This window comes from Vespa velutina, chromosome 2, assembly GCF_912470025.1.
Source record: "Vespa velutina chromosome 2, iVesVel2.1, whole genome shotgun sequence".
Classification (NCBI taxonomy): domain Eukaryota; kingdom Metazoa; phylum Arthropoda; class Insecta; order Hymenoptera; family Vespidae; genus Vespa; species Vespa velutina.
In genome coordinates this window covers 4,714,969-4,741,809 of record NC_062189.1, presented here as the reverse complement: position 1 = coordinate 4,741,809, position 26,841 = coordinate 4,714,969, and the positions used below count along the sequence as shown (strand labels likewise).

Below are 26,841 nucleotides of genomic sequence, written 5' to 3'. Positions count from 1 at the left end.
GATTTAACGATATTCCTTCGTTTATAATACACTAATCCAGTTGGGTGGGTGGGAGGGAGGGAGCAGAGAGGAGAGTACTTAATTTTAATTAGCAAACGACACCTCTGTTCTCTCCTTCTCGTAATTTCATAGACAGATCGATTTCATGCGATTTCTCAATTAAATCGAAGCGTATCCATGATATCTCTATTATTCGCGAAATATTTGTTTTCTTTCTTTCTTTCTTTCTTTCTTTCTTTCTTTCTTTTTTTACCTTCATATTTTTTTTTTATCTTTTTATTTTTCTCTCTACTCTTTTCTCTTCTCTTTTCTTTCTTTTTTTTTTCTTTTTCTTCTTCTTCTTCTTCCATTTACCCCCTTCTCGATTTCCCATCGTCGAATTTATAATTCAATTATGAGAGGCTTAAGGAGTGGCTCTTCCTTTTTTATTTTCTTTTTTTTTTTTTTTTTTTCGCGCGTCCGATAGTATTCCAACTAGAATTCGAGGAACGCCTAACGTTTTCCAATCGTTATCCAATCGTTCTTTTAAATCTCGCCCATCGCATTCATTCGCTTTCTCGAATCGTCGTCGAATCGAAGGGTTTTCTTGGATGTGCACAAGAAACCGTGTGCCTCTCCTCCATTTGTAGATTCCGTTCAATTTTGGAGGACCAAAAGCCCGATGGCTCGGCTTCGCTACTTAATTCGATTTATCTCTCGCGAAGGGGTCTCCAGACGAAATCGCGCGGCGAGGGTGGTGGTCCTCGACTCGACGCGAGCCAGGCAAAAGGGTGGGGGCAAAGGGTTTGCTTCCTATCAGCTACACTTCAATGCACACCCTTACTCTTTGGAAATCGAAGAGCGCGCGCGCGTACACACTGGATAGAATGTTCCTAAATGGCTGCCACTGTCGAAAGGGTGAGATCGATGGCGGGCCCAATGAAAACCTCGGAAAATCACCCTCGTATTCTCATCCCCAACCTTCAATTTCTCTCTCTCTCTCTCTCTCTCTCTCACACACACACACACACACACATACATTCTCTCTCTTTCACTCTCTGTATGTATGTGTGTGCATGTATGTATGTTTAGTAGATTGGCGACGCGCGAATCAAGTATCGTTGACTTATGTCTTTCGGCGCGATAGTATGGTTGCAAGTGTGTTTTGTTTGTGAGAACGATTGAACGAAAGCAACGTGAATGTTAATCCATGATACGAGTAGTGAGCCTTTCTATCGAATGTTTGTGAGGAGCGATTAATGTAAGAATGTGAGAATGCATGCGGAATTGGAACGGAAATGGTAGGCCAAGACAAAGCGTGAGGTGAAAGAAGGGATGAACGATGAGTGATTGAGAGCAGAGTGTATCGAGAAGTAGAGAGAGGGTAGAGGAAGAGAGCAGGTTGTACGAGAAATAGAGCGAGTAGTTAAAATAAACATTAAACTTATTTTGTTAGTTAGATAAGAGAGTTGTTTTTATTTTCTCAACTAAAAGCACTGGTATCGTAAAAATCATATATATATAAATATATATATATATATATCGCTCTTTTCTTTTTCTTCTTTTATTTAATACGATTTCTTATTTCTTCGTATTCTAATTATAATTTATTAATAACTATTAAAAACTCTTTTTGTCGATTACAAGAAAAGAAACATTTTGTAAGTTTTTCTCGGAAAAAAAAAAAAAAAAAAAAGAAAAAAAGAAACTCATGGTTTTCTGAAGTCTGTATTAGCCGTTGACAGGAGGAGGAAGAGAGAGGAGAAGAGGAGGCGGTTCTCTCTTTCTCTTGACTGTCGACAGGTACTCGGTTCACAGAAAACGACGTGAAAGGCAACGCAGCCTTGTTCGTTCATGCGCACGAATACGAACGCTTCTCTTAACTAATCATACGAACGTTTCTTATACGGTGGTACGACGGGATGGTTGAACGAATCGCAACGATTTACTCTGATCGCGTAGAGAGCGTATCGAGAAAATGTATCGTATCGTTTATAGAATCGTCTAAGGATAAGTCGTTTTAGATTTTGATCGATGATCTCTCCTTCTATTTCTTCATATTTTTTGGCACGGCTGAGATTATGGTATCAAGCATGGGGTCTCTCTGCGGGCGATTCGGGTTTCGTTTGCCAACCTCAAGGAAGACAAAGAGTGCGAGGAGAAAAAAGAAGGGCGACCGATCATGAAGGTGGAAAGAAGGAGGAGGCGTAAACTGGCAAACAGCGCAAACGTATGAAAACAAATTACGAGGCGGCGTCTGTTTGTTGTGCTCCGTGAAAGAGAAAGAGAGAGAGAGAGATGCATCTTTCTTCATTCTCTCTCTCTCTCTCTTTCTCTCTTTTTCTCTCATATTTAGCTTCTTTCCAATGCTGGTGCATACATACGAGTAGGCAGAGACGCCCCGTAGATGGATACTCGAAGATGCATTCCATCCCTCCTCCTTCGACTCATCTCCTCTTCTTTCTCTTTATCTCCTGCTCCTTCTTTACCAACCGCGTAGAAGATGCGTGAACAACTCGTTCATATGGTTACAATGTAATCCTTATAGATCAATGTATTTCATCAGGGATAGATATCTGACCGCGATGCTCGTATCAACTTTCGCTAGTCTCTATAAACATAAACATTAGACCGAGACATCTTTGAATCTTCCCGTACAATAATGTCCTTCGATTCACTTATGAATATAAAAAAAAAATTCGATCGCTTATATTCGACAACGCAGAATTTCATTAATAGAAAAAGAAAAGAAAAGAAAAAAAAGGAATAAATAAAGAAAATATTAACGCGCAATAGTAAAAGAGAATCGTCTCCGTTTGGATTTTTAACGTTGTAGAGAGAGAGATAGAAACAGAAAGAGAGAGAGAGAGAGAGAGAGAGAGAGCTTAGTTTGGCGTTTCTGTCGACGGTGCCTCGACGTATCGAGCTAGGAAGGAACGAGATATAGTGACGGCGATTAACTACATTATGTTCTCGGGGGGATGCACCGTATCAAATTGAATTCGGCGCACGCCAACGCAGCAGAGCACGATTCGAGATTCTGAACATAAGCGGCCCTACAAGGCGATAGACGAATTACCGGTTCAAAGGGAAGTGGCGACGATTAAGCAGCGATGCATTCCACAAATGCGGTTAGCCGTGTACGATGAGAGCACGAGGGCACGCGGATGATGCACCGCGATGCTCTCGGCATTCCGAGAGTAATATTAACGATCGTCGAGAGTGCGCGATATGATACGGGCGCTCGCGGGAGACCGAGGTCGATTCGAACGATACCAATGCTGCCAAGGAATTATGGACTTTAATTGGAACGGAACGTACCGTGGAATATTCGACGTTTCTTCTGATCTACCGTACGCTTTAATTATTCCGAAATGATTTTCTCTCTCTCTCTCTCTCTCTCTCTCTCTCTCTCGCGCGCGCGCGCGCATATGTGACCTTTGCCTTTACTCGTTATAATTGATGTCAGGAATTTTCACCCTCCGTAAATTCGATTTATGATTGATCGATCGATCAAACGTGTGAAGATTTGAAGGAACGTAACAGGTAGAAATAGAAATACCGAGATGATTATCGTTGACACGGTTTGAATTATGCGAACGCGACAAATTATGCTACGACGTCAATTGCACAATATTCCATTTAGCAATTGTAGTAATAGTGGATAAAATGGTATAGTATGTCTTTCTTTCTGCAATGGAGTTTTGGAGAACATTACAACCATAGATAGTAATGCATATGCGCGTACTTAACATCATCGCGAAGGTAAGTCTCTCGAAAGATAGAGACAACTATCATCGGTCCCATTGAAAAAGAAAGCATAGCATTATATTTTGACTATCCCGTTCAATGCATTTTTTATCCCCCGCTGCAATATCATCATGACGTCGTCCTCGTGGTTTGCGACGAAAGGGTTCACCCTCGACGACATTTGATGCTTTGTGTCTTCCTTTTCTCATGGGGGCCCCTCCCACGTGCACGTATCGATTTACGAATTTATTCTATCCGGAAATTTTAAATAACAGAGAGAAAGAGAGGAGTAAGAGAGAGGGAGAGGGAGAGATAGAAGGAAAAAGCCGACTCTGTTAGGTTAGCAAAAAACAACGGACGCAATTTACAGAAATAAATGTTACGAATTTATCAGTTCTTTTCTTTCTTTGCTCTCTATCCATTCTCTCTCTCTCTCTCTCTCTCTCTCTCTCTCTCTCTCTCTCTTTCTTTCTTTTTCTTCTTCTTATCCCTTACGTCGGTCGACAAGCTCGTATACCAAATTTATATCGCGGAAGATGATCCACGGCGCGTAAACGCGCGCGCGTTTATGGTATGGCGTTGTAAAGAGTGAGAGAAAGAGAGAGCCGGAAACTGTGGAAAAACAAACGCAAAGGCACCAAGCCTCGGAAAACACTCGCGGCGCATCCGTCGTTCCTATACGTTTCTTCTCTCTCTCTCTTTCTCTCTCTCTCCCTCTCCCTTCCCCCTATCTCTCTCTCTTTTTCTCTACTCGTGTGGGCGAACATAATGAAATAAGAGCAAACGGGGGCCGAAGGAAGGACGTCGAGTCGACAACGACGACGACGACAACGACGAAGAAGAAGAAGAAGAAGAAGAAGACGGCTAAAAGTCGATTGGACGTAGTAGAGAAAAGAGGGAGAAGGGAGGGTGGAAAGTAAAAGGCAGGGCCTTTGATGTTTTCACGTACAAAGTCGATACGTTCACGAGGTGGTCCCGACAGTCGGATGCCACAATGGCTAGAAGAAGGTCTACAAGGTGCTACGGTCACGTCGTTCTCCATACTCAATTATCATATTGGGTCTGGAACTAGTTCCCCCTCTACCTCACCGTCTTTACCCTCTCCACTCGTCGTCCTCCTCGTCGCTTCGTTAACTCTTTCGCTTTATCCTTTTCTCTTTTCCTTTCGATGCTTTCGGTCTTGTTTCTCCCACATCCTCCACGACGTCAAGATCACCCTCATCTACCTTCTCTTTTCTTTCCTTTTTTACTCTCTCTCTCTCTCTCTCTCTCTCTCTCTCTCTCTATCTCTCTCTCTCTCGTTCTCCCCTTCTAATTCCTTCCTTCTCGCACCTATTGTCGACCGGCTGCCAGCATAATGCATCTTAAACGGCGGCGCCTCAAAGATCGACACCTCGGTTTTGGCCTCTTCGGAATTCTTCAATATAAATTAGACTCTTGAATGGGGATTTCGGATCGGCGGTATCATCGCACGATGAGAAAGGAAAGAGAGACGATGCAAGGGCACGAGATACGAAGAAGAAACGAGGGAATGGAACGTCTGTAGACTCACATATGTAATTTATTTATCTATGCGCTCGAATATATCGAAGCATTTCTGGCTAGCCCCGACACCCTCCATCCTTGTTGCCGGCAGCCGTCATTCTGTCGCCTTTCTTGTATTTTTCTTTTCTAATTCCTTTTCTCAAACTCTTCAAATCTTTCCAACCAACGTCGAACATATCATTTTTAATAACTCTTTTCTAAAGCTAGAGATAAATACCCGTATATATATACATACATACATACATACATACATACATGTGTGTGTATTTTGTGACTTTGTTACTTCGCAATGCAAGAGAACGAACTTTCGATAAAGTTCGATCGGATCGATTGGTTAGAAGAAAGTATAATGAACGCGACCGCATTCGAATCGCGTTCTAGTCGTCTCGTGAACGAGAAAGGAAGATACTATAATAGAGAATGCCGTAAAAGCGAAGGCTGGGAGAGAGAGTGAGAGAGAGAGAGAGAGAGAGAGAGAGAAAGAGAGAGGAAGAAGAAGCACGAAGGAAAGAAAGAGGGAGAAGGAAATAGAGGGAGGAAAGGAGAGTAGCAAGTCGCGTAGAGAAGCCCACACGAGTCTGGCCGGATACTCCCGCTTCCGGTCCAACACACGACCAAACGCAAGTTCTCTTTAGCTCTTCTTGTTCTTCTTCTTCTTCTTCTTCTTCTGCTGCTTTTTCATTTTTCTTCTCTTCCTCTTTTTTTTTTTCTTCTTTTTCTTCTTCGTAGGACATCATCGCGCGTAAAACATTCCACAAAATATATAGATATTACGTATTTTACATATGCAAAAAGGATCACGTTCTATCGATGGATTCAACATCTTTCAACCAAAAGCATTTCAATAGCAATGACTTGGGAGCACCCTACGCGCTCTTAGAGAAAGATAGAGAACGTCCCACACACGAGTTCCAACGCCTTCGAATCGTTCCACGCTTTCGACCTTTCGCCGTTCATTCCGGTTCTTATTAACGATTTACTTTCCGCTCCGTAGTTCCATTCGTTTGCGAATTTATGAGAGAAAATCCATGTACTTTAGAATTCTAGTTGAAATGTAGATGAAATACGAGGAAAAAGGGGATAGAGGGGGGCGAAGAGGTAGAGAGCAAGAGAGAGAGAGAGAGAGAGAGAGAGAGAGAGAGAGAAATGTTGAAAAGGAAAGAAATTAACAAGAAAAAGAGAGAGAGATGTTGAAAAGGAAAGAAATTAAGGAGAAAGAGAGAGAAAGAAGGAAAGTGGTGGGGATAGGACGGTTTCCGTTCGTCGTCGGACGCATTTCGATGAGACAGATTTAGACGGGAGGAAAAAGTGGGTGTAGGGGATTACGTGGCCTGTTTACAGAGAGGAGTCGTGCCGCTCCGTGCGAGACGAAGAGAAAGAGAGCGCGAGGGGCGAGAGCGGGCACCAATTTGAGAATCGCCGACGACCCTGGGCACCGACGACTTCCGGCGGTTCCGTTGACCCCGCGCGCAACTTTCGCCGCCAGCTCTCCACCGCGCCCTGCCTCTTTGCGACTTCTGCGACGCAGAAAGCAAGCCCAGTCTCTCTTTCTCTCGACGGAGCAATATTGAGGAGACGACAAGTACAAGTGGGGGAGGAATAAGTACGCCTTTTTTTTTTTTTTTTGTTTTATTTTCTTCCTCCTTTTTTCTTTTTTTCTTTTCTTTCTTTCCTTCTTTTTCCTCTTGCAATTTGATCTCGCCAAACTTTCTTTGTATTTGATTAAGGAACAATATCGTCAAACATTTTTCTCCTTGACAATTGCTCTTACGATATTTTGAAACTCAATATAACTTTTGGATAAACTCGAAAAAAAAAGAAAAGAAAAGAAAACGAAAGAAAGAAAAGTAAAAGGAGAACAAAAAGGAATATAAAAAAAAAAAAAAATTAGCACGAGATAGATTTATATATTTTCTATGAAAGAGTAAACAACGAAAGGATGGGAATTCTCTATCGTGGAGATATCCACACTTAGCTTGACGGTAGCTTAACGTGAGCTACAAAAATACTACTACGTTCGAGGGGGTGAATCGAGCGCGCTCAGCGTCAGAGAATGTTGAGAAGGAGAATGACGAGTTGGAGGAGGTGAAGGAGGAAGAGGTAGCAGTGGCGTTACGAGCAGGAAGCAAGAAGGGTGCTGCCGTAGCCCTCTCTCTCTCTCTCTCTCTCTCTCTCTCTCTCTCTCTCTCCCTTTCTCTCCCTTTCCTTCGGCATGTGCATTCGTCTCTTCTATATACGCATACGGTCTCGCATTCGTGTATACGGCAAGTGTGTCTCTATGTGTGTGTGGAAGAAAAGAGGTAGGAGAAAGTTGTGTAAAGGAGGCGACTTACTGCGCACGCGCACGCTACGTGTCTGGCAGTTTATGAATGCACGCCGTAAACGTGCACGTCGTCGTCGTACGTACGCGTACGTACGCGCGGTACATTCATGCGGAGCGTCAACGTATTCTCCTCGCCTGCCATCGTATCCATCCTCGTGCGGAAGAAAGAGAGAGAGAGAGAGAGAGGATAGGGAGGGGTGGAGGAGAGAGAGAGAGAAAGAGAGAGAGAAAGAGAATGGTCTACCGCACACACAGGGGTATATATACTCGCGTGCGCGTGCACGAGAGGGCGCCAATGGATTTTCTTAAGCCTGAACGACGGACCAACGCGTTTCGCTGCGTCTGCGATTCCGTCCTTTTCTCTCACTCTCTCTCTCTCTCTCTCTCTCTCTTTCTCTCTTTCCCTTTCTCTTGTTTTTTCTTCTCTTTTCTTCTTTCGCAAACCCTTCTCGAATTCGAACGAACGAGTACGTAAAGAACGAACGAAGTTCTTAAAGGTGTGTCGTAACGGAGCATTATTATTACACTTCCCAAGTGCAAAGCCCCGTGGTATTGACGTATGAGTCACGTTTGGCGGACCTCTGCGGATACATATACTCACTGACGTAACATCGCTTCGTATACCCGCACACGTAGGCACATTCTCTCCTCCTCCCTCTTTCTCTTATTTCGCGCGCTCACGCGCTCACACACAAACGCGTGGATATCGACGAGTCAGCGGTGAACGCATGCGCACGCCTTCTCCTGCAATAATAATTGCACTCATTGACACTTTTCCGCGGTTCATTCACGAAACTTCCTCCGTCGAGTCTTTGTACCATGTATTCTTTCTCTCTTATAAGTTTTCGATCGATAATCTTTACGGATTAATTAGAAAGTAACGTTCATTTATTTCTGTGCTATCGGGAAAACGCGATTTTAATAAAACCGATATACCAGGAAATATAATCGTCGTATATTAAAGGGATATAATTTTATCGTGAAATATTATTTAATTTTAGTGGTGTCGTTTCGTGAACATAATTCGTACTTGATAATCGATAATTTTTAAGCATACTTATCAGCTAAAGAAATTATCAGGACCAAACGACTCATTTAATTTTTAATCAACGCGTTCTTCCATTGGTAACGTGAGAATGGAAACTGAGTCGAGCATAATTCATTCATACATCAGATATATCTCACGTGTATGTAATCTTTGACGTCAGACGATTTCAATTTCGCCGAGTCTCATTTCTAAACTGTGCATTCCAAGTTCTTATGTTTGTCATCTAACAATATTACAATACTCCTCGAATTAAATATTTCATTAATTCTATGCTAGACAATTCTATGAATTGTATTTCGCTTTCTCTCTCTCTCTCTCTCTCCCCCTCTCTCCCTTTCTTTTTTTCCTCTACTGCCTTGCTCTCGTGACTTCTATCTACGATTACATTCACGAGCGCTCGAGCGCATCGCAATTCACCCGGTCCATTCACCGAGTCTCAACGGCCGAATAAACGCGTCACACCTCGGATATCTATTTCTGCATTCCGCTCTTCCTCTATACGAAGGAAGAAGAAGAAGAAGAAGAAGAAGAAGAAGAAAAGGAAAAGGAGGAAAGAAAAAAGAAAAAGAAAAAGAAAAAAAAAGACGAGGTAGACCGCACGGGAGTCACGAGACGAAAGAGTAGTCGTAAAGACGGAAGGAAAGAGCGAGAGGGAGACAGAGAAAACAACATACCGTCGCATGTATCTCTTCCACGCGAAGAAACCAAGAGAAGAAGGGATCGACGAGGGAGAAAGATAGAAACAGAGACAGAGGCAGCGACGCGGAGGAGGAATTTCCTGTTGTGAACGTCTTCGGGATGCATCTGCCCCTGCCTCTTAAGCTCGAGCCACGCGTGCGAGTACCAATTAAGGCGCCACGAGTCCTCGTGATTGGCCCCACGGGTAAAAGACCCTTTCTATCTCTCTCTCTCTCTCTTTCTCTCTCTCTCTCTCTCTCTCTCTCTTTCTTTCTCTCTCTCTCTCTCTCTTTCTCCCTCTCTCCCTTTCTTTCTCCCTGCCCTCTCTCTTTTTCTCTTTCGCTCTCATTCCCCCTTTTCTCTCTATCCTCTCTTTTTCCCTGCGGAAGCAGGCACACGCTTTCGGTAATTATACGCATAGTCCACATAGTACGTTCAACGTACGCCCGTACCATTTCTCGATTTTGTTTCCCCGGAACTTTACCGTTTTCATTGTCTCTCATCTCCCTCCTCTTCCGCTTTGACTTCCCGCACGAGAAGAAGGAGCTACCTGTTGCAAATTTTTCGTTCTTCCCGTTATTGCTAGAAATTCCAAGAGAAAAGAAAACGACCATGAACGTAGGAGAGATTAAGAAGGCCGATGAGAGATTTATCTTATCCTATAGAGGAGAGAAAGAGAGAAATCAGAAAAAGTAGTAAATAGACGCGGGCGTCTCTTGATCGAATCAGGTGTAAACGGAGGCTGGAAAGATGGAGAGAGAGGGAGAGAGGGAGGGAGAGAGAGAGAGAGAGAGAGAGAGAGAGAGAGAGAGAGAGAAAGAGATCACAAGTGATTCATCGAGCGGTTCACTTGATCCGGCTTTACACGCTCGTCCCACGCGGGACGCGACGTATCTCTTTCTTCCTTTCTCTCGGTACGTTCGCGTTCTTTCCCATTACGAGAGTGGAGGAAGAGGCGGAGGAGAAGGAGAAGAAGGAGGGGTGGAAGTTCGGAGGTCTTCTGAAAAAGGGAGCGGAGAGTCTAAAGCTTGCGGCCGCGGCTCGTCGCTTACGTTCGTAAGACTCCACCCAAGCGCGAGAGCCGCCTTACCAAGGATCACCGTGAAACGGATCGGTAATTAAGAAAAGCATGAGCAGAGGAGGAGGAGAAGGAGGAGGAGGAGGAGGTGGAGGATGAAGAGGAGGAGGAGTAGGTAGCGGTGCGCTTCGTCGCGCGGACATTTCGCTTCGCGCGCATTCCGTCACGTTTTCGTGTCTCTTTATAGGTTAGGTGCGCCTCCGCGACACACTGGCGTCGCACCGACCAAATTCGAACGAAAACATAAAAAGAAGAAGTAAAGGAGTAAAAGGGGAGAGGAGAATGTAAAGGTAAACGTGGAGGATGAAGAGATAGGACCACCATCGACGTCGATACTTGACGCTTATATTCGACGCCTGCGAAGAACGAAAAGAGAGAAATGGAGACGTCGCCGCGACGCTCTCCGTTCCAAAGATTAATCGAAGCGATTAATAATCGAAATGAGATTCTTCGATCTTTAATTCGCGTTAGTCCGCGCAACCCGCCCACCATCGTCTCTCATGTTCGGACCGATACTCTCAGACCCGTTACAATAACGCTCAGAACCTACGAGCTTACAAGCGTTGAACGTTATTTATGGCCGTTATAATTCTTGGCGTAGAATCAATTAATTTTATCCGCGTTACCTGCCACACATTTAATTACTACGCATACGACGCGGTACGCTTTCATTCCTTCTCTCGGATATAATTCCGACGTCCTTCGAGCATATTTCGCGTGACGTTTCTACCGAGCCGGCAACGTTACCGTTTCGACGAGTCTGTCGTCTTCCTTCAAAGGAGAATGTAGACCTTTCGTTGATCACTACGCCACTGACCTTAATGACCGTCGTCGTACGTTCCTCTTGCGTGGCGCACCACTGACGATAGTTAAGTATCCTCGTCCACAGCAACAGCTTGCATATCAAGCGACCATCTTTTAACATTTTCTTCCTTTCACCGTCATCGCTGTATACGCATTTCTCGATTTCAAAGTTAATGCTAAAAAGAATGAACGGAAGAAAAAAAATGAAATTCTTTTCTTTCGAAAAGCAATGGGGATTGTTATCGTTCGATCCCACGCTATGAAAAAGAGAAACAAGAAAGAAAGAAAGAAAGAAAGAAAGATCACGAGAGAGTGAGAAAAGCTCTCTCAGTGTCATTTTTTTCGTTCAACGAATGCGCCGCCCACGATACGCTTTCCTTCTTTTATATAGAAACGTTTCCCTTCCACGAAAACGCTCGATCTTTGACCATTCCGAAATTCAGCGAAAACACCCTACGTCGCCAAGATCCTACCCTCTTACCAGGCATTGTAAAAATTCGTCCTTTTTTCGAGGAAGGGAAAAATCGTGCGATGCCTGTTTTATTTGCCCATGGTGCATTCCATTCTTCCTTTACCATTTCACCCTCCTATAATCGGGACTTTTGAAAATTCCTAAAAGATTTTTCTAAATATTCTTGACCCGTTTAATAAAAAAAGTAAATGAATAAATAATTTTCCCTAAGTCTTTTCTTTTGTTTAAAAAATTTTCATTCGGAATTCTTCGCCGTTCTGGTAAACAGACGAACAAACATCTTTCATTCTCTCCCTCTCTATCTATCTATCTATCCATCTATCTATCTCTCTCTCTTCTCTACATCCTCTCACGTGCAAGAAGACACGTCGAACTTGGCAGCACACAGCATCAGGGCAGGAAGATCGGCAACCACCACGTTGGGTACGTGGTTGCAGGTCTGTTTGGCGGCGAGCGCCGGCGGTCCGTTTCTGAGAACTAACGGGTCTCTTCGCCCCCTTCTCTCTCGTTCTCTATCTCTTTCTCTTTCTCACTCTTTTCCCCTTCCTGAGCGTTCTCTTCGCGTCTCAAACGACGTCTACGACGTCGACGACGCAGAAGAGGAAGAGGAGGAGACGACGACGACGACGACGACGAAGACGACGACGCGAGGAACATCGCATAGGGTCGCGCGCGCGCGCGCGCGTCGGCGGCAGCAATGGCAGGGCGCTTGCGTGTGTGCGAGCGCGGGTTGGCGCGTCGTGCGCAGTGGCTACCGCGCAGCCCGCGTCTGCGCGCTCCCGTGAGCGTGACGCGCAAGCAATCACTCTCAGTGTGGCACCGACCGTCGTGCGGTGCGGTCGTGTTTATTCTTTTTCCTTCTTTATCCTACTCTTCGTTGCAATTGCGAAGTAGAGAGGGAAGTGGCGTCCTTTTTCTACACGAACGAAGCGCAGGCGCGTGTGTGCGAGCTGCGTCACAACTGGATAACAACTTTACGCGCGAACGTTTAATCGAAAGAACGTAGAAAACACATTCAGTGATCGTTCTTCAACGTTACCGTCTCAACGTCGTTGTCGTCGTTGTCGTGTTGTCGTCATCCTCATCGTCGTCGTTGTCGTCGTTGTCGTCATCGTTATCATTGTTGCCCATCGTGTTCCATCCGGTATATCTTTTAACGACATAGACAAAATGAACAAAGCGAACGAATCGGTTAAAAAGCAGAGAAGACGGAAGAGGAGCGTCGTAGAATCGTACGAATTTGCCGCAACGGACTTCCGCTCACCGGAAATCGTTCCGCCGACGTTGAGACCGATCCGTTCACGAACTAAATATGTGCGTTGCCTGTGAGCAAAACGATAATGACGAATCCCGGAGTTCTTTGCTTTCGAGTTTCTTTTTTTTTCTGTCTTCTTTTTTCTCCCTTTGAAAGAAGAAGAAAAAGAAAAAGAAGAAAAAAAAATCGAAGATAAAAAAATGCAAGAAGAAGAGGTGGACTGGAAAATGGAAGAAACAAGCTAGCGTCTTGGAGTGACTCGTCACCGCACGGAAAGCGTATTAAAGGAGTAACGACGAGCGACGTGACTTTAACCGGTAATTGGACCATTCTTTTTGCCATTGAGGTAGTAATGGCCCTTGTAGCGTGGTCACGCTACACTACGGTGCGCCATAGTACTATAGAGACTTCCGGCCCGCCGCAGGAAGTGAGACACACGTGTTCGGCCGTGTGTGTTCCCATAATACGGGCCCTAGCTCCTCCTTTCTCTCTCTTTCTCTCTTACTCTTTTTCTCTCCTCTCTTTCTTTCTCACTCTTACTCTGTTTCACTCGAGCAGCGTTCCAGGTTCGACGGCCCGCTCGGGAAGCGAGTGAGTGCGCACCGCGCGGACGTATACCGTTCGAACGAGCAGGCGTAAACGAAGAAAAGTGAAACGATGTAGATAAGTATGATAAAGAAAGAAATAACGCTCATAGGAGTTACCGCCCTTATAATGCCAAAGCTCGATTGAGCGCATATCTCGATCTTTCTCAGTTCACTGCCTGCACTGCTACAAGTTTTCGTCAATAATGATACCTTCGTGAGTCCTGAATTCTTTTCGAGAAAGAAAAAAAAAAAAGAAAAAAGAAAAAAGAAAAATCCTACGCATCGATTACAACCCACTCGATGAGCTTGTTTACGAGCACGTAGTCGCGTCGATTCTCGTACGTTTTTTTCTTTTTTTTCTTTTTCTTCTTTCTCTTCCTTTTTTCGATTCAATTACAATAACGTTCCGTCACAAATAATATCTTATATAGATTTCGTTAATATTTATAAATATTTGTTAGCAGTATCTTTTTTTTTCTTTTTTTTTTTTTATTTTGCGACTTGAAATTCCATCGAGCTCGCTCGATTTGTCGCGATCTTACCAGTCTTGAAACTCAGCGAACTATTATAGAAAGAAGAAGCGAAGGGAAAAAAGGTAGGAAGAGAAAAAGGGGGAAAGAGAAGGACGGAGAGGAAGAGTGAGAGAGAGAGAGAGAGAGAGAGAGAGAGAGAGAGAAATCTTCTCAAGTTCATCGCTCCCGCGCATGTGCAAACATACGGCGCATAACACGAGGCATTCATGTGCCCTCTCTCCCTGGTTTATCGTTGGCGCTCGCGCTTTAGTAAAGATCTCGTCCCTTTTACTTCATCATTTCTTTCTCTCTTTCTCTTTCTTCCTCGTGTCCTTAAACCGATAATGTTACCATTCTCCTTTTTAGCAAATTAAACGCGAATAGATTATCTTCTTCGCCGACTCGGCAATTAAAACATTTTTCGTATCGTCAGTTGTCATTTTCCGATAATTTGAAATAAAAAAAAAAAAGAAAAAGAGACAAAGAAAAGAAACGCTAAAGTTACAATCGGTCGATCAAAAATTGGAAATATCTCCTTACGTATTCTATAACCGAAAAAAAAACTTATAACAATGCCAATAAAACTGGAACGTTTTGTACATGACCGATCCCGAATTTTCCGAAAGTACCATAAGATATTTTCGCTGGACAAAAGCAAACTGATTAAACACGAGGTGTAGATAGATAATAGGATTCGGTGACGACGACGCTACGATATAAAGGAGTCGAGTATGCGTTTGTATTTTACGATCTTGCCAAGATGACGTCGATCGTGTTTACGTCTCTTTGAAAGGATGAGTCGCAAAGGACAGGAGGAGAATTCTTCTTGGGCATATGGACGTTGAACTCATGGTACATCAACCTCTCAGCGTTGCAAATTATGGTGTCGAAGGGCGTCGAACTTGCATACCTCTCTTCTTGCCATTACGATTTCATCAGTCCTTCCTTTACTCTTCGCCATATTAACGATCATATAATCTGAAAAAATAAATAAATAAATAAATAAATAAATAAAAGATGAAGAGATGACAACGAAATAGGTGTATATATATAAAGTCGAACGACATTAGGGCAAAGCCCGTATATCGAAGGAACGCCTCCATAGGTGCGCGAATCGTTGAAGGAGAGTACGGGCCGCTCGCGTCGTTGTTTACGTCGCGCTGCTGAAGGGCCCCGGGGCCACCGTCGTGGAGAAGAAGGCATGAAGGAGGGGGTAAGCGGGGCCATAGTGGCGGGGCCAGGGCGGGGAAGCAAGCGGGGCAGCGTGAGAGCGAGGAGCATTTAGTGCGCGCTCTCGCCGACGGGACCCACTCCCCCCACCAACCTCGAATACCCCACCACCGACTCTCGGTGCGATGCTCCGTGCTGCCGTGGGTGCGAGAAGGACAGAGTCGAAGCGTCTGAGCCGCCAGCCGCCATGACAGAGCGGAATGCATGAGAACGCGGAGCTACTGACCCTCTTGTCTCTATATCCTTCTCTTTCTCTCTCTCTCTCTCTCTCTCTCTCTCTCTCTCTCTCTCTCTCTCTCTCTCTCTCTTTCTCTTTCTTTTTCTCTTCTTCCCCCCCTCTTTGCTTCTCCGAGAAACTCTCTCGTACTCGAGATACTTCACCTTGCTAATTTCCATATATCAATCTCCGTGCTCGAAATCGACGTTGCTTTGAATGCGCCATCATGCAAATTTTTTTCTTAACAAGGAATCTATCTCTTCTACTTCGATGATCCTAATTTCTCAGAGGAGATTTTCGATAGGAAACTCGCACAGCTCCCGGCTATCTATTTATTGTCGTCGTTATACGTCGCCGACGTCTCTTTATAGTTTTCGGTGGTCGCGAGTCAATCGGTCACATAACGGTCGCATGGTCGTAACGCGAGCATCGTTGTGACGTCGACGGAGAGGATCGACGACCTCCTCGTTGTTACGACGATCTCATCGGTAACGACTTCGGCGACAGCGAGTGGCGACGGCGGTACTGGTAGAGGCGGTGCTTGAGACAGGCCGATGGTCATTCATACGATCGAGAATGGAGACCAGACCGTATCTCTAGAAAAAGCGCGGGAAAAGTCCTAACGAGATAACTCGCTTTATGGTTAAAGCGCGATAAAGAGATCGGCTGTTCTAAGTATGACGTAGTGTAGTGTACACAGAGGGATAGGGAGGTAGGGGTAGTAATCGATTATCGATTAAATCGCAAATGTTATTGCAAACATATAGGTAGATTTTGCAAACGATGCCGATATCGATCGGCGGGGGTAAAACGAAGTTTTATGGACGCTATATTCCGTATGATGAAAACTGACGCAATACGCGGGTGGTCGTACGACAGAACGATGGCGTAATGGGATTTATTATCGCGGTTTTAGCACGTTGATTTTCGTTCGATTCACGCCGTCCTGCAGTCGTATACTTTTCGCTGACCAAGAAAGTGCTTTCGTAACCGGTATTGCGACGTAAACAACTCGCGACGATCGCTTCTCGACGCTCCCTAGACTCTCGGCACTCTCGATTCCTTCAAAGTTTCCCCTCTCGTCGTCTCCGATGGGAAACCGAAAGAACCTTTCTAAAACTCGTCTCGTATTGCGACGACCTTGATCGCTTAGTCGTCGACGGAGGCAACGTAGATCAGAAGTAAAGGAGCAACGTTTGGCAAGAGAATGTGTGAGAGAGAGAGAGAGAGAGAGAGAGAGAGAGAGAGAGAGAGAGAGAGAGAGAGAAAGAAAAAGAAAGAGAAAGAACAGGTACCAGAGTCGTCGAGTCCCGAGCGCGCCTTAACGCGCCTTTAACGCGCCTAACGCAACGACGGCTCTTCTCGCGTTGGGTCGTTGACTCTCCGTTTCTTCTTTCTTCGAATCCTGGGCCCGGTCTCCGTCCTCATCCAAGGCCCCCTCTCTCGACTCCGCTAAATCCGTCCCTGTATCGCTCTTTCTTTTTCTCTCTCCCCTCTTCCTCGTTCCCTTTCCCCACCATTTCTCCCTCCCTCTCTCATCATCCCCTCTTCTCCCTTCCTCTCTCCCATCCTCCCTCCCATCCTCCCTCCCTCTCTCTCGCACGAGCGAGTCCAACTCTTTTTCTCCCACCCTTCTTTCGCGATCTTCCGTTTTCATCGGTGCACGCGGATGCTTCTCCGCTTCTACCAGACGGTAAACAACGCCATGCCGTACCTTTACCTTTCATTCATATCTCACACAGCCGTATCTCGAATTATTTGAATACCGAGGCGTTGTTCCAGGGGCGGAGATCTCGTCCTTAACTAATTTATTTTGTTTTCTTTTTTTTTTTTTTTTTTTTTTTTTTTTTTTTTTTTTTTTTTTTTTTCGAATGAATTTCTAATAAAAAAAAAAATATCAAACCTTTCTAAAAACAAGAGCCATGTCTATATCTTCTATCATTTATGTCGATCGAACAAACATCGAAGTTAAATATCGTACAAGTTCATTTCTCGACGCGTTGTGCGTCGTTAGTTTTGTGAATCGAGCATCCTTTCTTCATAGAGAAAATATATATATATATATATATATATATATATGCTTACGTCGAGGTTATGAAGCAATAAAGCGTGCACTTGACTCCCTGAACTTGCGGCCAAGATAGACGTCAGCGCCGTTGCCGGCCCATAATCGTATTGAGAATAACTCCGTATAGGCTCTTCGCGATCGTTTTCTTTCCTCTCCCAAAGAATTAAATTATTCGATTGCAATCCAAACAGGAAGGAACACCTGGTTCGCGGATTCTTTTCGGAGTCTTGAATCTTCTTCCTTTGGCGCTCGTTCAACAGGTGCTCCTATGGTGCTCGATTCGAGCTCGAGCTGATCGGCTGAAAAGGAAGCCGAAGCATTAGGAGGCGAAAGAAGTCGAAGGGAAAAAAAAAAGATATATGTGTATGTGTGGTATGTGTATGCACGTGTGCGTGTGCTAATTGGAGCGGCGTGTAGCGTCCAGCGGCGCGTGTTAACACGACTTCCAGGTACTCGGGACTTCATCTTCTTCTTATTCTTCTTCTTCTTCTTCTTCTCCTCCATCCTCGCCTCAACATTCTGCTTTTGCTTTTGCTTCTGCTGCCTCTGCTCTTGCTTTTTCTTTTTCCTTTTTTTTCTCCTCTCTAGGACACGAATACTTTCCAATGGTAGATGCTTCCGGCTAGATGCGGCCTCCTTCAAAGAGAGAAAGAGAGAGAACTTCTTTTCCTCTCGCGTGCTCTCGCTCTGACATAGAGAAGCGTGTAACGTGCTGAGAAAATATTCGATTTCTCGTGGGCTCGCGTGAGGGAACGAAATGAGAGAGAGAGAGAGAGAGAGAAGTAGAGGGGAAAGGCTTTTGAAGAAACTATGAATGATACTCCCTCCTATCTTCCTCTATCTACATATCTTCTGTCTTCTTCTAGAGAGAGTAAGAGAGAGAGAGAGAGGGGGGGGGGCTGTTAGTCAAGCGCTGGACAAATATTTGTTTGAATTCGGAGCGACTGTAAATTAGAGAAAGAACGAAATAGACTTGCTCTTTGAAATTCTTCAGGTCCTTAACCTTTTCTTTTCTCTCTCTCTCTCTCTCTCTCTCTCTCTCTCTTCCTTTCTTTCTTTCTTTTTCCCTCTCTCTATGTTGGATCCTTGAACTCGATTAGACTTATTTTGATCTCTTGAGAATTTTTCATTAATATTATATTCATCAGGAAAAAAAAAAGAGATAGATAGGTGGGAGAGAAGCACGAGTATGGCTCTCTTCTCGTTTCTGAAAGTATGTAAAGAGGTCGAGTAGTCTCGTTACTCGTCGACGACGCGCTATAACATGTTCTATAAGTTCCGAAGACGAGGTCATGTGGGATCCGTATCCGCTTCCGCTTCTATAATATTGCCCTGGCTCCTTTTCGAAGAAGTCACGAAATGAAGAAGAGAACTTTCTCTTGGTCCACTCTTCGAATTCGTTCGATGGTCCGTTCTTTCTTCGTGGTACATACAACGCAATCCTCGACTCCTTCCTTCTTATTTTTGGATCGTGAATCACTGCCGTTCGCTTAGTCGTCCCCTTCCTTCCAGCGTCACCAACGAATTTAATCCCACGAAGAGAAAGATCGGGAGAGAGAGAGAGAGAGAGAGAGAGAGAGAGAGAGAGAGAGAGAGAGAGAGAGAGAGAGAGAGAGAGAGAGAGAGAGAGAGAGAGAGAATGAGAAAGAAAGATGCTATGTCGAGGGACGCCGCGGAAGGCCAGCAGGCCGATCGTCGACGAAGCAAAGTGGGAGAGATGAGAGGAAAGAAATACCTTCGGGAGGGAAACTCGTGACCAAATGGAGAGTTTCTCGTTTCTCGGTTATTCGCGCCGTCTTAAGGGTGTGAGAACCAGCTAGCAGGTCGGTAAAAGAAAGAACGAAGAGGGAAAAAAGAAGGAGCGAGAGAGAGAGAGAGATGCATGACGCTGCATGGTTCCACATTATATGGTGTCGAATCCGCGATAGAAAGGAGGAGGAAGAGAAGGAGGAGGAGGAGGAGGAGAAGGAGGAGAAGAAGAAGAAGAAGAGAGATACGGGTAGGTTGTTGGTCGACGGCCGGAGGATGGTCGAAGGACGGCCGGAGGGGGAGGAGAGGTCGGGGGCGGGGGTGGGGGTAGTGGCGATGTCCTAGCGAAGGTCACGGCCGGGAATGCGGTTTGCGTCCGTCGGTCCAAAGTGGCGTGCCGCGTACCGCGGAGTTCCTTCTCCCTTCCTTTCTCTCTCTTTCTCTTTTTCTCTTCATCTGCTCCTCTTCCTCCTCTTCCTCCTCCTCCTCCACCATCTCTTTCCCCTCTTCTTAATCCTCCTTCGCGTTTCTCTTCTCCTCTTTGGTGGGACCGGCGCAGCGACGCAGACTGCAGGAATGCACCAAATGCGCCACGCTGACCGGTACTCGTCCCATTCCACCGTCTTCCACTTGTTTACTTCGGATCTTCTCCCTACTCCTCCCTTCTTCTTCTTCATCATCATCTTCTTCTTCTTCTTCTTCTTCTTCTTCTTCTTCTTCTTCTTCTTCTTCTTCTTCTTCTTCTTTCCTCCTTCCTGTCTTCGCGCCCCTTTGTATCCGCAGGTATCCTGCGAAAAGACTGCTTTTACATTCTCAGCGACTTGTACGCTAGCTCTTTTTCGATCGAGTGCAAATCGATTTATCGATAGACGGAACGTTCACCTTCTTTGTCCTTTTTGCTCCGTTCTTTTCTCTCTTTCTCTTTCTCTCTCTTTCTCTCTTTCTCTCTCTCCCTATATCTATGAAAATACCTACCTACCCTCATATCCCCCCCGATATATGTCGAGTAACGTGCGTTGATGTCGAAGTAATTACGAGGGATAAAAGCTCGCTAAGAATAGTGGGTAATACGCTGTCGAAGCGGATCGTTCGAATTATAGCAATTTTTTTTTTTCTTCCCAGCTTCCGTATAATGACCTACATCAATCGATAATTCTTACTGGAGCACCGTGTTTCTCGGTAGAACATTACATAACGCAGATATATAACTCAGGAAATATCAGGAAAATTGGATTACGAAGATCCGTTTATTTTCAAGCTAGGATCGATAAAGTTAAAGTGGTTGGAATTCGATCGAATCGTTCGTTCTCCATGGCCGCACATCCGAAACGTTTGCAATGGAGTATTGGCAGCATCCGGACCGAGAAGCGTTAGCGTTCTCGTCGCGATCCGGACAAATGCCATGAGAGAATGAGAGAGAGATAGGTAGATAGATAGATGTAGAGAGAGAGAGAGAGAGTGAGAGAGAGAGAGAGAGAGAGAGAGAGAGAGAGAGAATGAGAATGAGCAAGAAAGGGAGGGAGAGTAGTAGACGGTCGCAGGAATTCGGTGGATTCGCCGACGGCGGTCGATGTTGCTATCGCGGTGAGCTCGAACGGGGACGCTCGTTTGAGGGGAGCAGAGACCTCGGAGTTTGACGAACTCTCTCCTCCCCTCGCATAATTCTCTCCGTCTCTTTGGCCCTGACCCACCCAAAGGATGCAGTCACCCTCCCTGCGTGCAATTCGTGGGGTGCGCGCACATCGTCCACCGAGAACGAATACATGAGAAAGAGAGAACGAGCGGTATCTGAAGTAACCGGTGCGGAAAGGAGAGGGACGAAAAAAGGGTGGTGGGATCCCCGTATACTACATACAAGTCGCCATATATTTTTACGTGCGCACACGTACACACAAACAAGAAGGACAGGAGTCTCGTCGTAAATACGTAAATTTTACCTGTATGCGAATGCTCTTGCGTGTGTTTGTTCGTCGTTGTTTGTTCCTCACAGAAAGAGAGAGAGAGAGAGAGAGAGGAGAGAGAGAGAGAGAGAGAGAGAGAGAGAGAGAGAGAGAGAGACGGAGGGGAACCATTGGTAGTAAGGGTGCGAGAAAGAGAGAGAGAGAGAAGGGTCTGTGCGTTCACTCCACAAATCAATACTCACTGGTTTCCGCGTGTGTAGCAGGCGTGCACGAAGCACGAAACGTGTCACCCACCGACCCAAACCCGCCGAACGATATAGCTAGCAGCTGCCATACACGTCCAACCACGACATATGTCCGCGACGACATAACGAAGATGACGAGTTCTATCGTTTTGAATTTTGCGCGTCTCTAATACACTCTTCCGTTTCCGTTCTATCTATCTTTTTTATTGATACGTTTCTGTCCTATTTCGTTCTATCAATTTTAATTACGATTTTTTTTAACATCGAAAGTATTCGAGTTCAATGACTTCGACGAAAAATGACTTAAAATTTTCCACGCGGTTGAAATAGCAAACGAAAAGAAAAATCGTAGCTTTCGTTTCGTTTTATTTTTATTTCTTTTTTTTTTTTTTTTTTTCGTCTTATTTTTTGTAAGAATGTGACGAGTAACTTTTCATAGAATAAAAGATAAAAATAAATAGTGACGTAAATAAACTTCGGAATGAGTAGGAGATACGTACTCTCGTTGCTTTCGCATCGTGTAGCCGTGGCCTACGGCGGCGCGCAATAGAAGAGAACGAAAAAGAAAGAGAGAGGGGGTGAAAGAGAGAGAGAGAGAGAGAGAGAGAGAGAGAGAGAGAGAGAGAGAGAGAGAGAGAGAGAGCGACGTACGCGTCGCATCGAGCGTAGCGTCAAGACGGAGTAAGAGAGTAGGACGGTGGTGGTAGTGGTGGTGGTGATGATGGTGGCGGTGGAGAAAGAGGTGGAGGTGGAGGTGGTAGTAGGGACGATGGTGGGGGTCTTCATTCAGTGCGGCTCGCTCGGATCGAAGCGCATGCGCGCGGCGTAGCGCGTACACACGCTACTCACGCTACCTCTCCCGCCCGACGCGCATTTTCTCCTTCTCCATCGTTTCCCTTCTTCTCTTCTTTCTCTTTCTCACTCTCTTTCTCTCTCTCTCTCTCTCTCTCTTTCTCTCTCTCTCTCTCTCTCCCTCTCTCTTTCTCTCTCATTCTTGCTAACGCGCCTTCACAAACGCATCCGGACGCGAATAAAGAAGAATCGTAGAGTCACAAAAATTCGAGCTTATGCGTAGAAAAAAGAAAAAAGATAAGAAAAATGAAAAAAGAAGAGTGGTAAGAAAATGATAAGAAAATACTCAAATTACGCGTATAAATGTTTCTTCTTATTTTTCTCCTTGTTTCGGAGAGTATGTGTGTATATATATGTATATATGTTTATATATACGAGGGCAATACAAATGGTAGAAGAGTGACTGAACTGCAAGGGCGACGACCACACGTAGGAATTCGCGCTTTCCAACGCGTCGAAGCGCCTGTTAGAGCAGGCTGATCCTTTCTTCTTTCTCTCGTTCCATAAGACGGCGGCATCCCTTCGTCTTCGTCTTTATTTTTCATCTTCTTTGCACACTCGCTTTGCCTCGAGCCGCCTTTGTTCTCTCGTACTTTTCGATTAACGAGAGAGAGAGAGAGAGAGAGAGAGAGAGAGAGAGAGAGAGAGAGAGAGAGAGAGAGAACGAGGATGACTCGTATGCCGTGCGAGGAAGACATGCCGTATCCCGCATGAACAGCGGATAGAGATAGATACCGAGGGAATGAGAAAGAGAGAGATAGTGGGAAGAGGGGGTGGGAGGATTGGTTGACGTCGAGCATTCCAAATAATTAGGACGATAAATCCGGCCGAAACCGGCGAGCCGCGTTCGCGCGCACTTACGATCCATTCCGGCAGAAGTCGACGCTCGTGAAAGCATCTTCTGCAAATGCTTTTGCACTGGCGACGCGTGCGATGGATCTTTCTCTCTTATTCTTTCTATTTGAAGGAAGAAGGAGAACACAGAAAAGGGTAGCGAAAAAAAGAGAAGAAGGGAGAAAGAGCATCATAGCCGGGACAAGTTGGTTTGTCGTAAAACGTACGGCAGAATGCACTCTGACACACAGGCTCCTCTTACATAGACCCATACGCGCGGACATACATATACACACGTTTGCCGCATCACGTAGGTATAAGGGACTTACACAGAGATGAACACACAACACTCGGTCGTTCGATCTCGCAGTGGCTGACTCCTCGGCGCAGCGCGCGCTGCATTCCCTCGCGGTGCATTGACTTTGCCTCCCCTCCTACTCCCTGACCGTCGACCCCCGTTCCCTCCCCCTTACCCTCCCCTTCCAGCACCACCGCCGCCGCCGCCCCAACCGTCTCCCGGCACAACAACAACATTCCTTCTCTCTAGAGTCCCTTCATGGCACAGAGACCCCGCTACCAGACTCTGCCCTTTCTCTTTCTCCTCCTCTTACCCCTTCCTCCTCATCCTCATCCTCATCCTCATCCTCATCCTCATCCTTCTCCCTCATCTTCTCTCTTTCTTCTCCTTTTTCCATCCTCCTTCCACCTCTCTTCTTCGAGCCTTCGAAGGAGTCGACCGCGTTATGCCGTTCCACGAGAAACCGCTTAGCCGCGAATCGCGCATGCCATCGTCCTCATGGCCATCGACTCTCGAGCCTACGCTCACGCCAAAGCTCGTTGTTGCTTCTTCTTCTTCTTCTTTTTCTTCTTCTTCTTCTTCTTCTTCTTCTTCGTCATCGTCTTCTTGGTCTTCTTCGTCTTCTTCTCCTTCTCCCATTCCCTCTTTTTTCTTTTTCGTCCCAAGTATCACGAGAACGCGTTTACCCAAGGAAAAATTAGGCGGCTCGATAGATTCGAGGAAGATTTCCCACTACGTTATATATCCATCGTAGTTTTAGTATCCCCCGTGGTATTTGAAGGTAGAGAAAAGGTGTCTAGCAGCGTTGAGTCTAAGGTAAGATTTAAAGGAGCGCTGCGGGAGACGCCGGTGTTGTACTTAAAGGGTAATATAAATCTCTTTGATTTGCGACCGTGAGCACGACATTAGAAACTACCACATGTCACGGATGGATCGCTTCACGAGATGCTGCTGCCGGTCGCGGTAACCAATGCGAACCGGGCAATAAAAGGGCAAGGTTGATTCTCCTTTTTTGGATATTTTCTAAGAACGGAAAGCGAGAACGAGCACGACTTTTCCGTCTTTTCTTCCCTCTCTCTCTCTCTCTCTCTCTCTCTCTCTCTCTCTCTCTCTCTCTCTCTCTCTCTCTCTCTCTCTCTCTCTCTCTCTCTTTCTCTTAATCGTCGTTTCTCTTGTTCTCTATGTGTAAATTGTAGATTACACCGCGACTCGATCGATCTCATGCATCTACCCAAGCGCCCTTAATGTTACTTCGATACTTTGCAAATTGTTAGCCTTAATTACGGGACGACGGTATGGACCGATATGAGAGAATTAATGACCGTTATATTATGGTTAGTGCTGTTAGTAGAATTAGTTTATTAGAAGGCGGCGGAGTGTCGTATCGTATGAACTTCCGCCAAACTTCGACGCGGAAAACTCGCTATCGAGAAAGTAACGCGCCGCGCGCGACGATGTAATAACGAGTTACACGCTCTTTAACTATAATCTCGTTGTCTTCGCCGCAGAAAACGAGCACCTTAATAACGAATACCACAACCTCGTGATAATTTTCCCCGCTCTGCTCTTCTTCCACTCTTCATTCTCTCTCTCTCTCTCTCTCTCTCTCTCTCTATCTATCTCTCTCTCTCTCTCTCTCTCTCTGTCTCTCTCTCTGTCTCTCTCTATTTCCCTCTCACTAACATCTGCGTTCTAAATATTACGAGAGTCTCGATTACTACGTACGGGTGAGCATCACTAATTACAGTTCTTAATCAAAGGTGGATAATTTGTACGTTGTTAACAGTCATTAAAGAGGAGTTCGGCGTGGAAAGGCGCGTAACTTAATTGAAAGACAAATCGTCTCTCTCTCTCTCTCTCTTTCTCTCTCGTACACTTTATTACCTCATACCTCATACGATCGTCAAACTCTTCTTCGTCGTTCCATGTTTATATTTTCTGAGTGAATATTCACGCATAAAATTTATCTAACGGGTGTAAAACTTTCTAACGACTAATACGGGGATAAATTGTTGGAAAAACAAACGTGTGTGTGTGCACGCGTTATTTATCGTGATATCATGCGATATTGAAGTCCATTAAAGATTTTCAATTGAAGTAAAGATTTCAGGATGGGTGGCCGGTATATGAAAGAAGAAAATCTATCGAGAAATTTATAAGATAGCTCTCGTCTACCGAAATATTTGTCCCAATAATAAAGGGGTTGAAGAGAGTTTTGGTGCTCCTCTTTCATTTTCCCTCACAGTCATTAACGTCACGATCCCTTCCTTTCTCTAAACGCGCTTCCTTTCAGCACCAGGAACGGTTTCTCGAAAGACGGTTCAACGTTCCATTGTCATTGAAAAGCGTGAAACCATAAAGCAATCGGAAGACTAAGCGCTAATCTCTCTGCCTTATTCGGCATCCATCTTAACCATAATCGCGATTATTTGCAATAGTTTTGTTTTTTTTAGCGCCTAAACGGATTCGAAAGTTGACTGTGAAAATTACTATTCTACTTTCTCTCTTTCTCTCTCTTTCTTTTTATCTTTCGAATTTCTCAACGGCAACGATTTCGAATTCGATTTATTGATTTTTTTCGCATGCAAGATGATTGATTTTTCTCTCTCTTTCTCTCTTTCTCCTCTTTTCTCTTCGGAAATTATGCCAAATCGTCGACGAAAACCTTTTCTTCCTTCCTTTGTCCAAATTCTGCTGCCCTAGTTCCTGATAAATCCTCGTACAATCGACCGAGATATGTCACACGTATACGTCGATTTTCTCTCTTTCTCTCTCTCTCTCTCTCTCTCTCTCTCTCTCTCTCTCTCTCTTTCGCTCTTTCTCTTCATTCGTTATGCGAGACAAATCGTTCGAAATCGTTTAACTAATCGGGTTTTTCGACCCTAGGATCGACGTAACATCGATCGTCGTTCATAGATACTAGATATTAAAGCCGATTATCGACTACGGTTCTTTAAGCGTAGATACGACAGATGCTTAAATGGATTTCACCCAGCAGCAATTTTTCTCAACAGTTCGTTGTTTCTCTATTTATCTCTCTCATCCCTTTCTAGTTTATCTCTTTATATTTTCCTCGTTAATAACATGCACCTGGAAAGAGATCATGTCAACCTTCTTTAAATCGTGTTGAACATTTTCGAACTTTTACTTTACATTCCTTTGTTCGCGTTAAACATCGTCGTTAAATTTTGAAAACACTTTCACGGAATATAAATAAAAATTTATTCGATAATTCTCTTTTTTTTTTTTTTTTTTTTTTTTTTTTTGTCTTTTTTGTAAATCATTCAAAAAGAAAAGGATGAAATGATGATGCAAAGGTGTATAAGTAAATCGATGTGGAATAGAAAAAGGCGTGTGAAAGAGATTTCGTGGAAAGTACCGTACGTAGAAGCCTTGTATATGACCGCGAATTTCGA

The 26,841-nt window shown here is 44.8% G+C and overlaps 1 protein-coding gene across 7 annotated transcripts in view; it reads left to right on the top strand.

Moving 5' to 3' along the window:
• LOC124947224 (serine/threonine-protein phosphatase 4 regulatory subunit 1-like) overlaps nt 1–26,841 on the top strand; it is a 120,238-nt gene that overhangs the window by 77,666 nt on the left and 15,731 nt on the right. The window contains exon 1 of one of the 7 annotated variants that reach the window (XM_047489084.1): nt 12,321–13,249. The exons of the other annotated variants lie outside the window; for them this stretch is intronic. The gene's annotated coding sequence lies outside the window, so the exon portion shown is untranslated. Of the gene's footprint in view, nt 1–12,320; nt 13,250–26,841 lie in introns of those variants that run through there. 7 annotated transcript variants of the gene reach the window in all.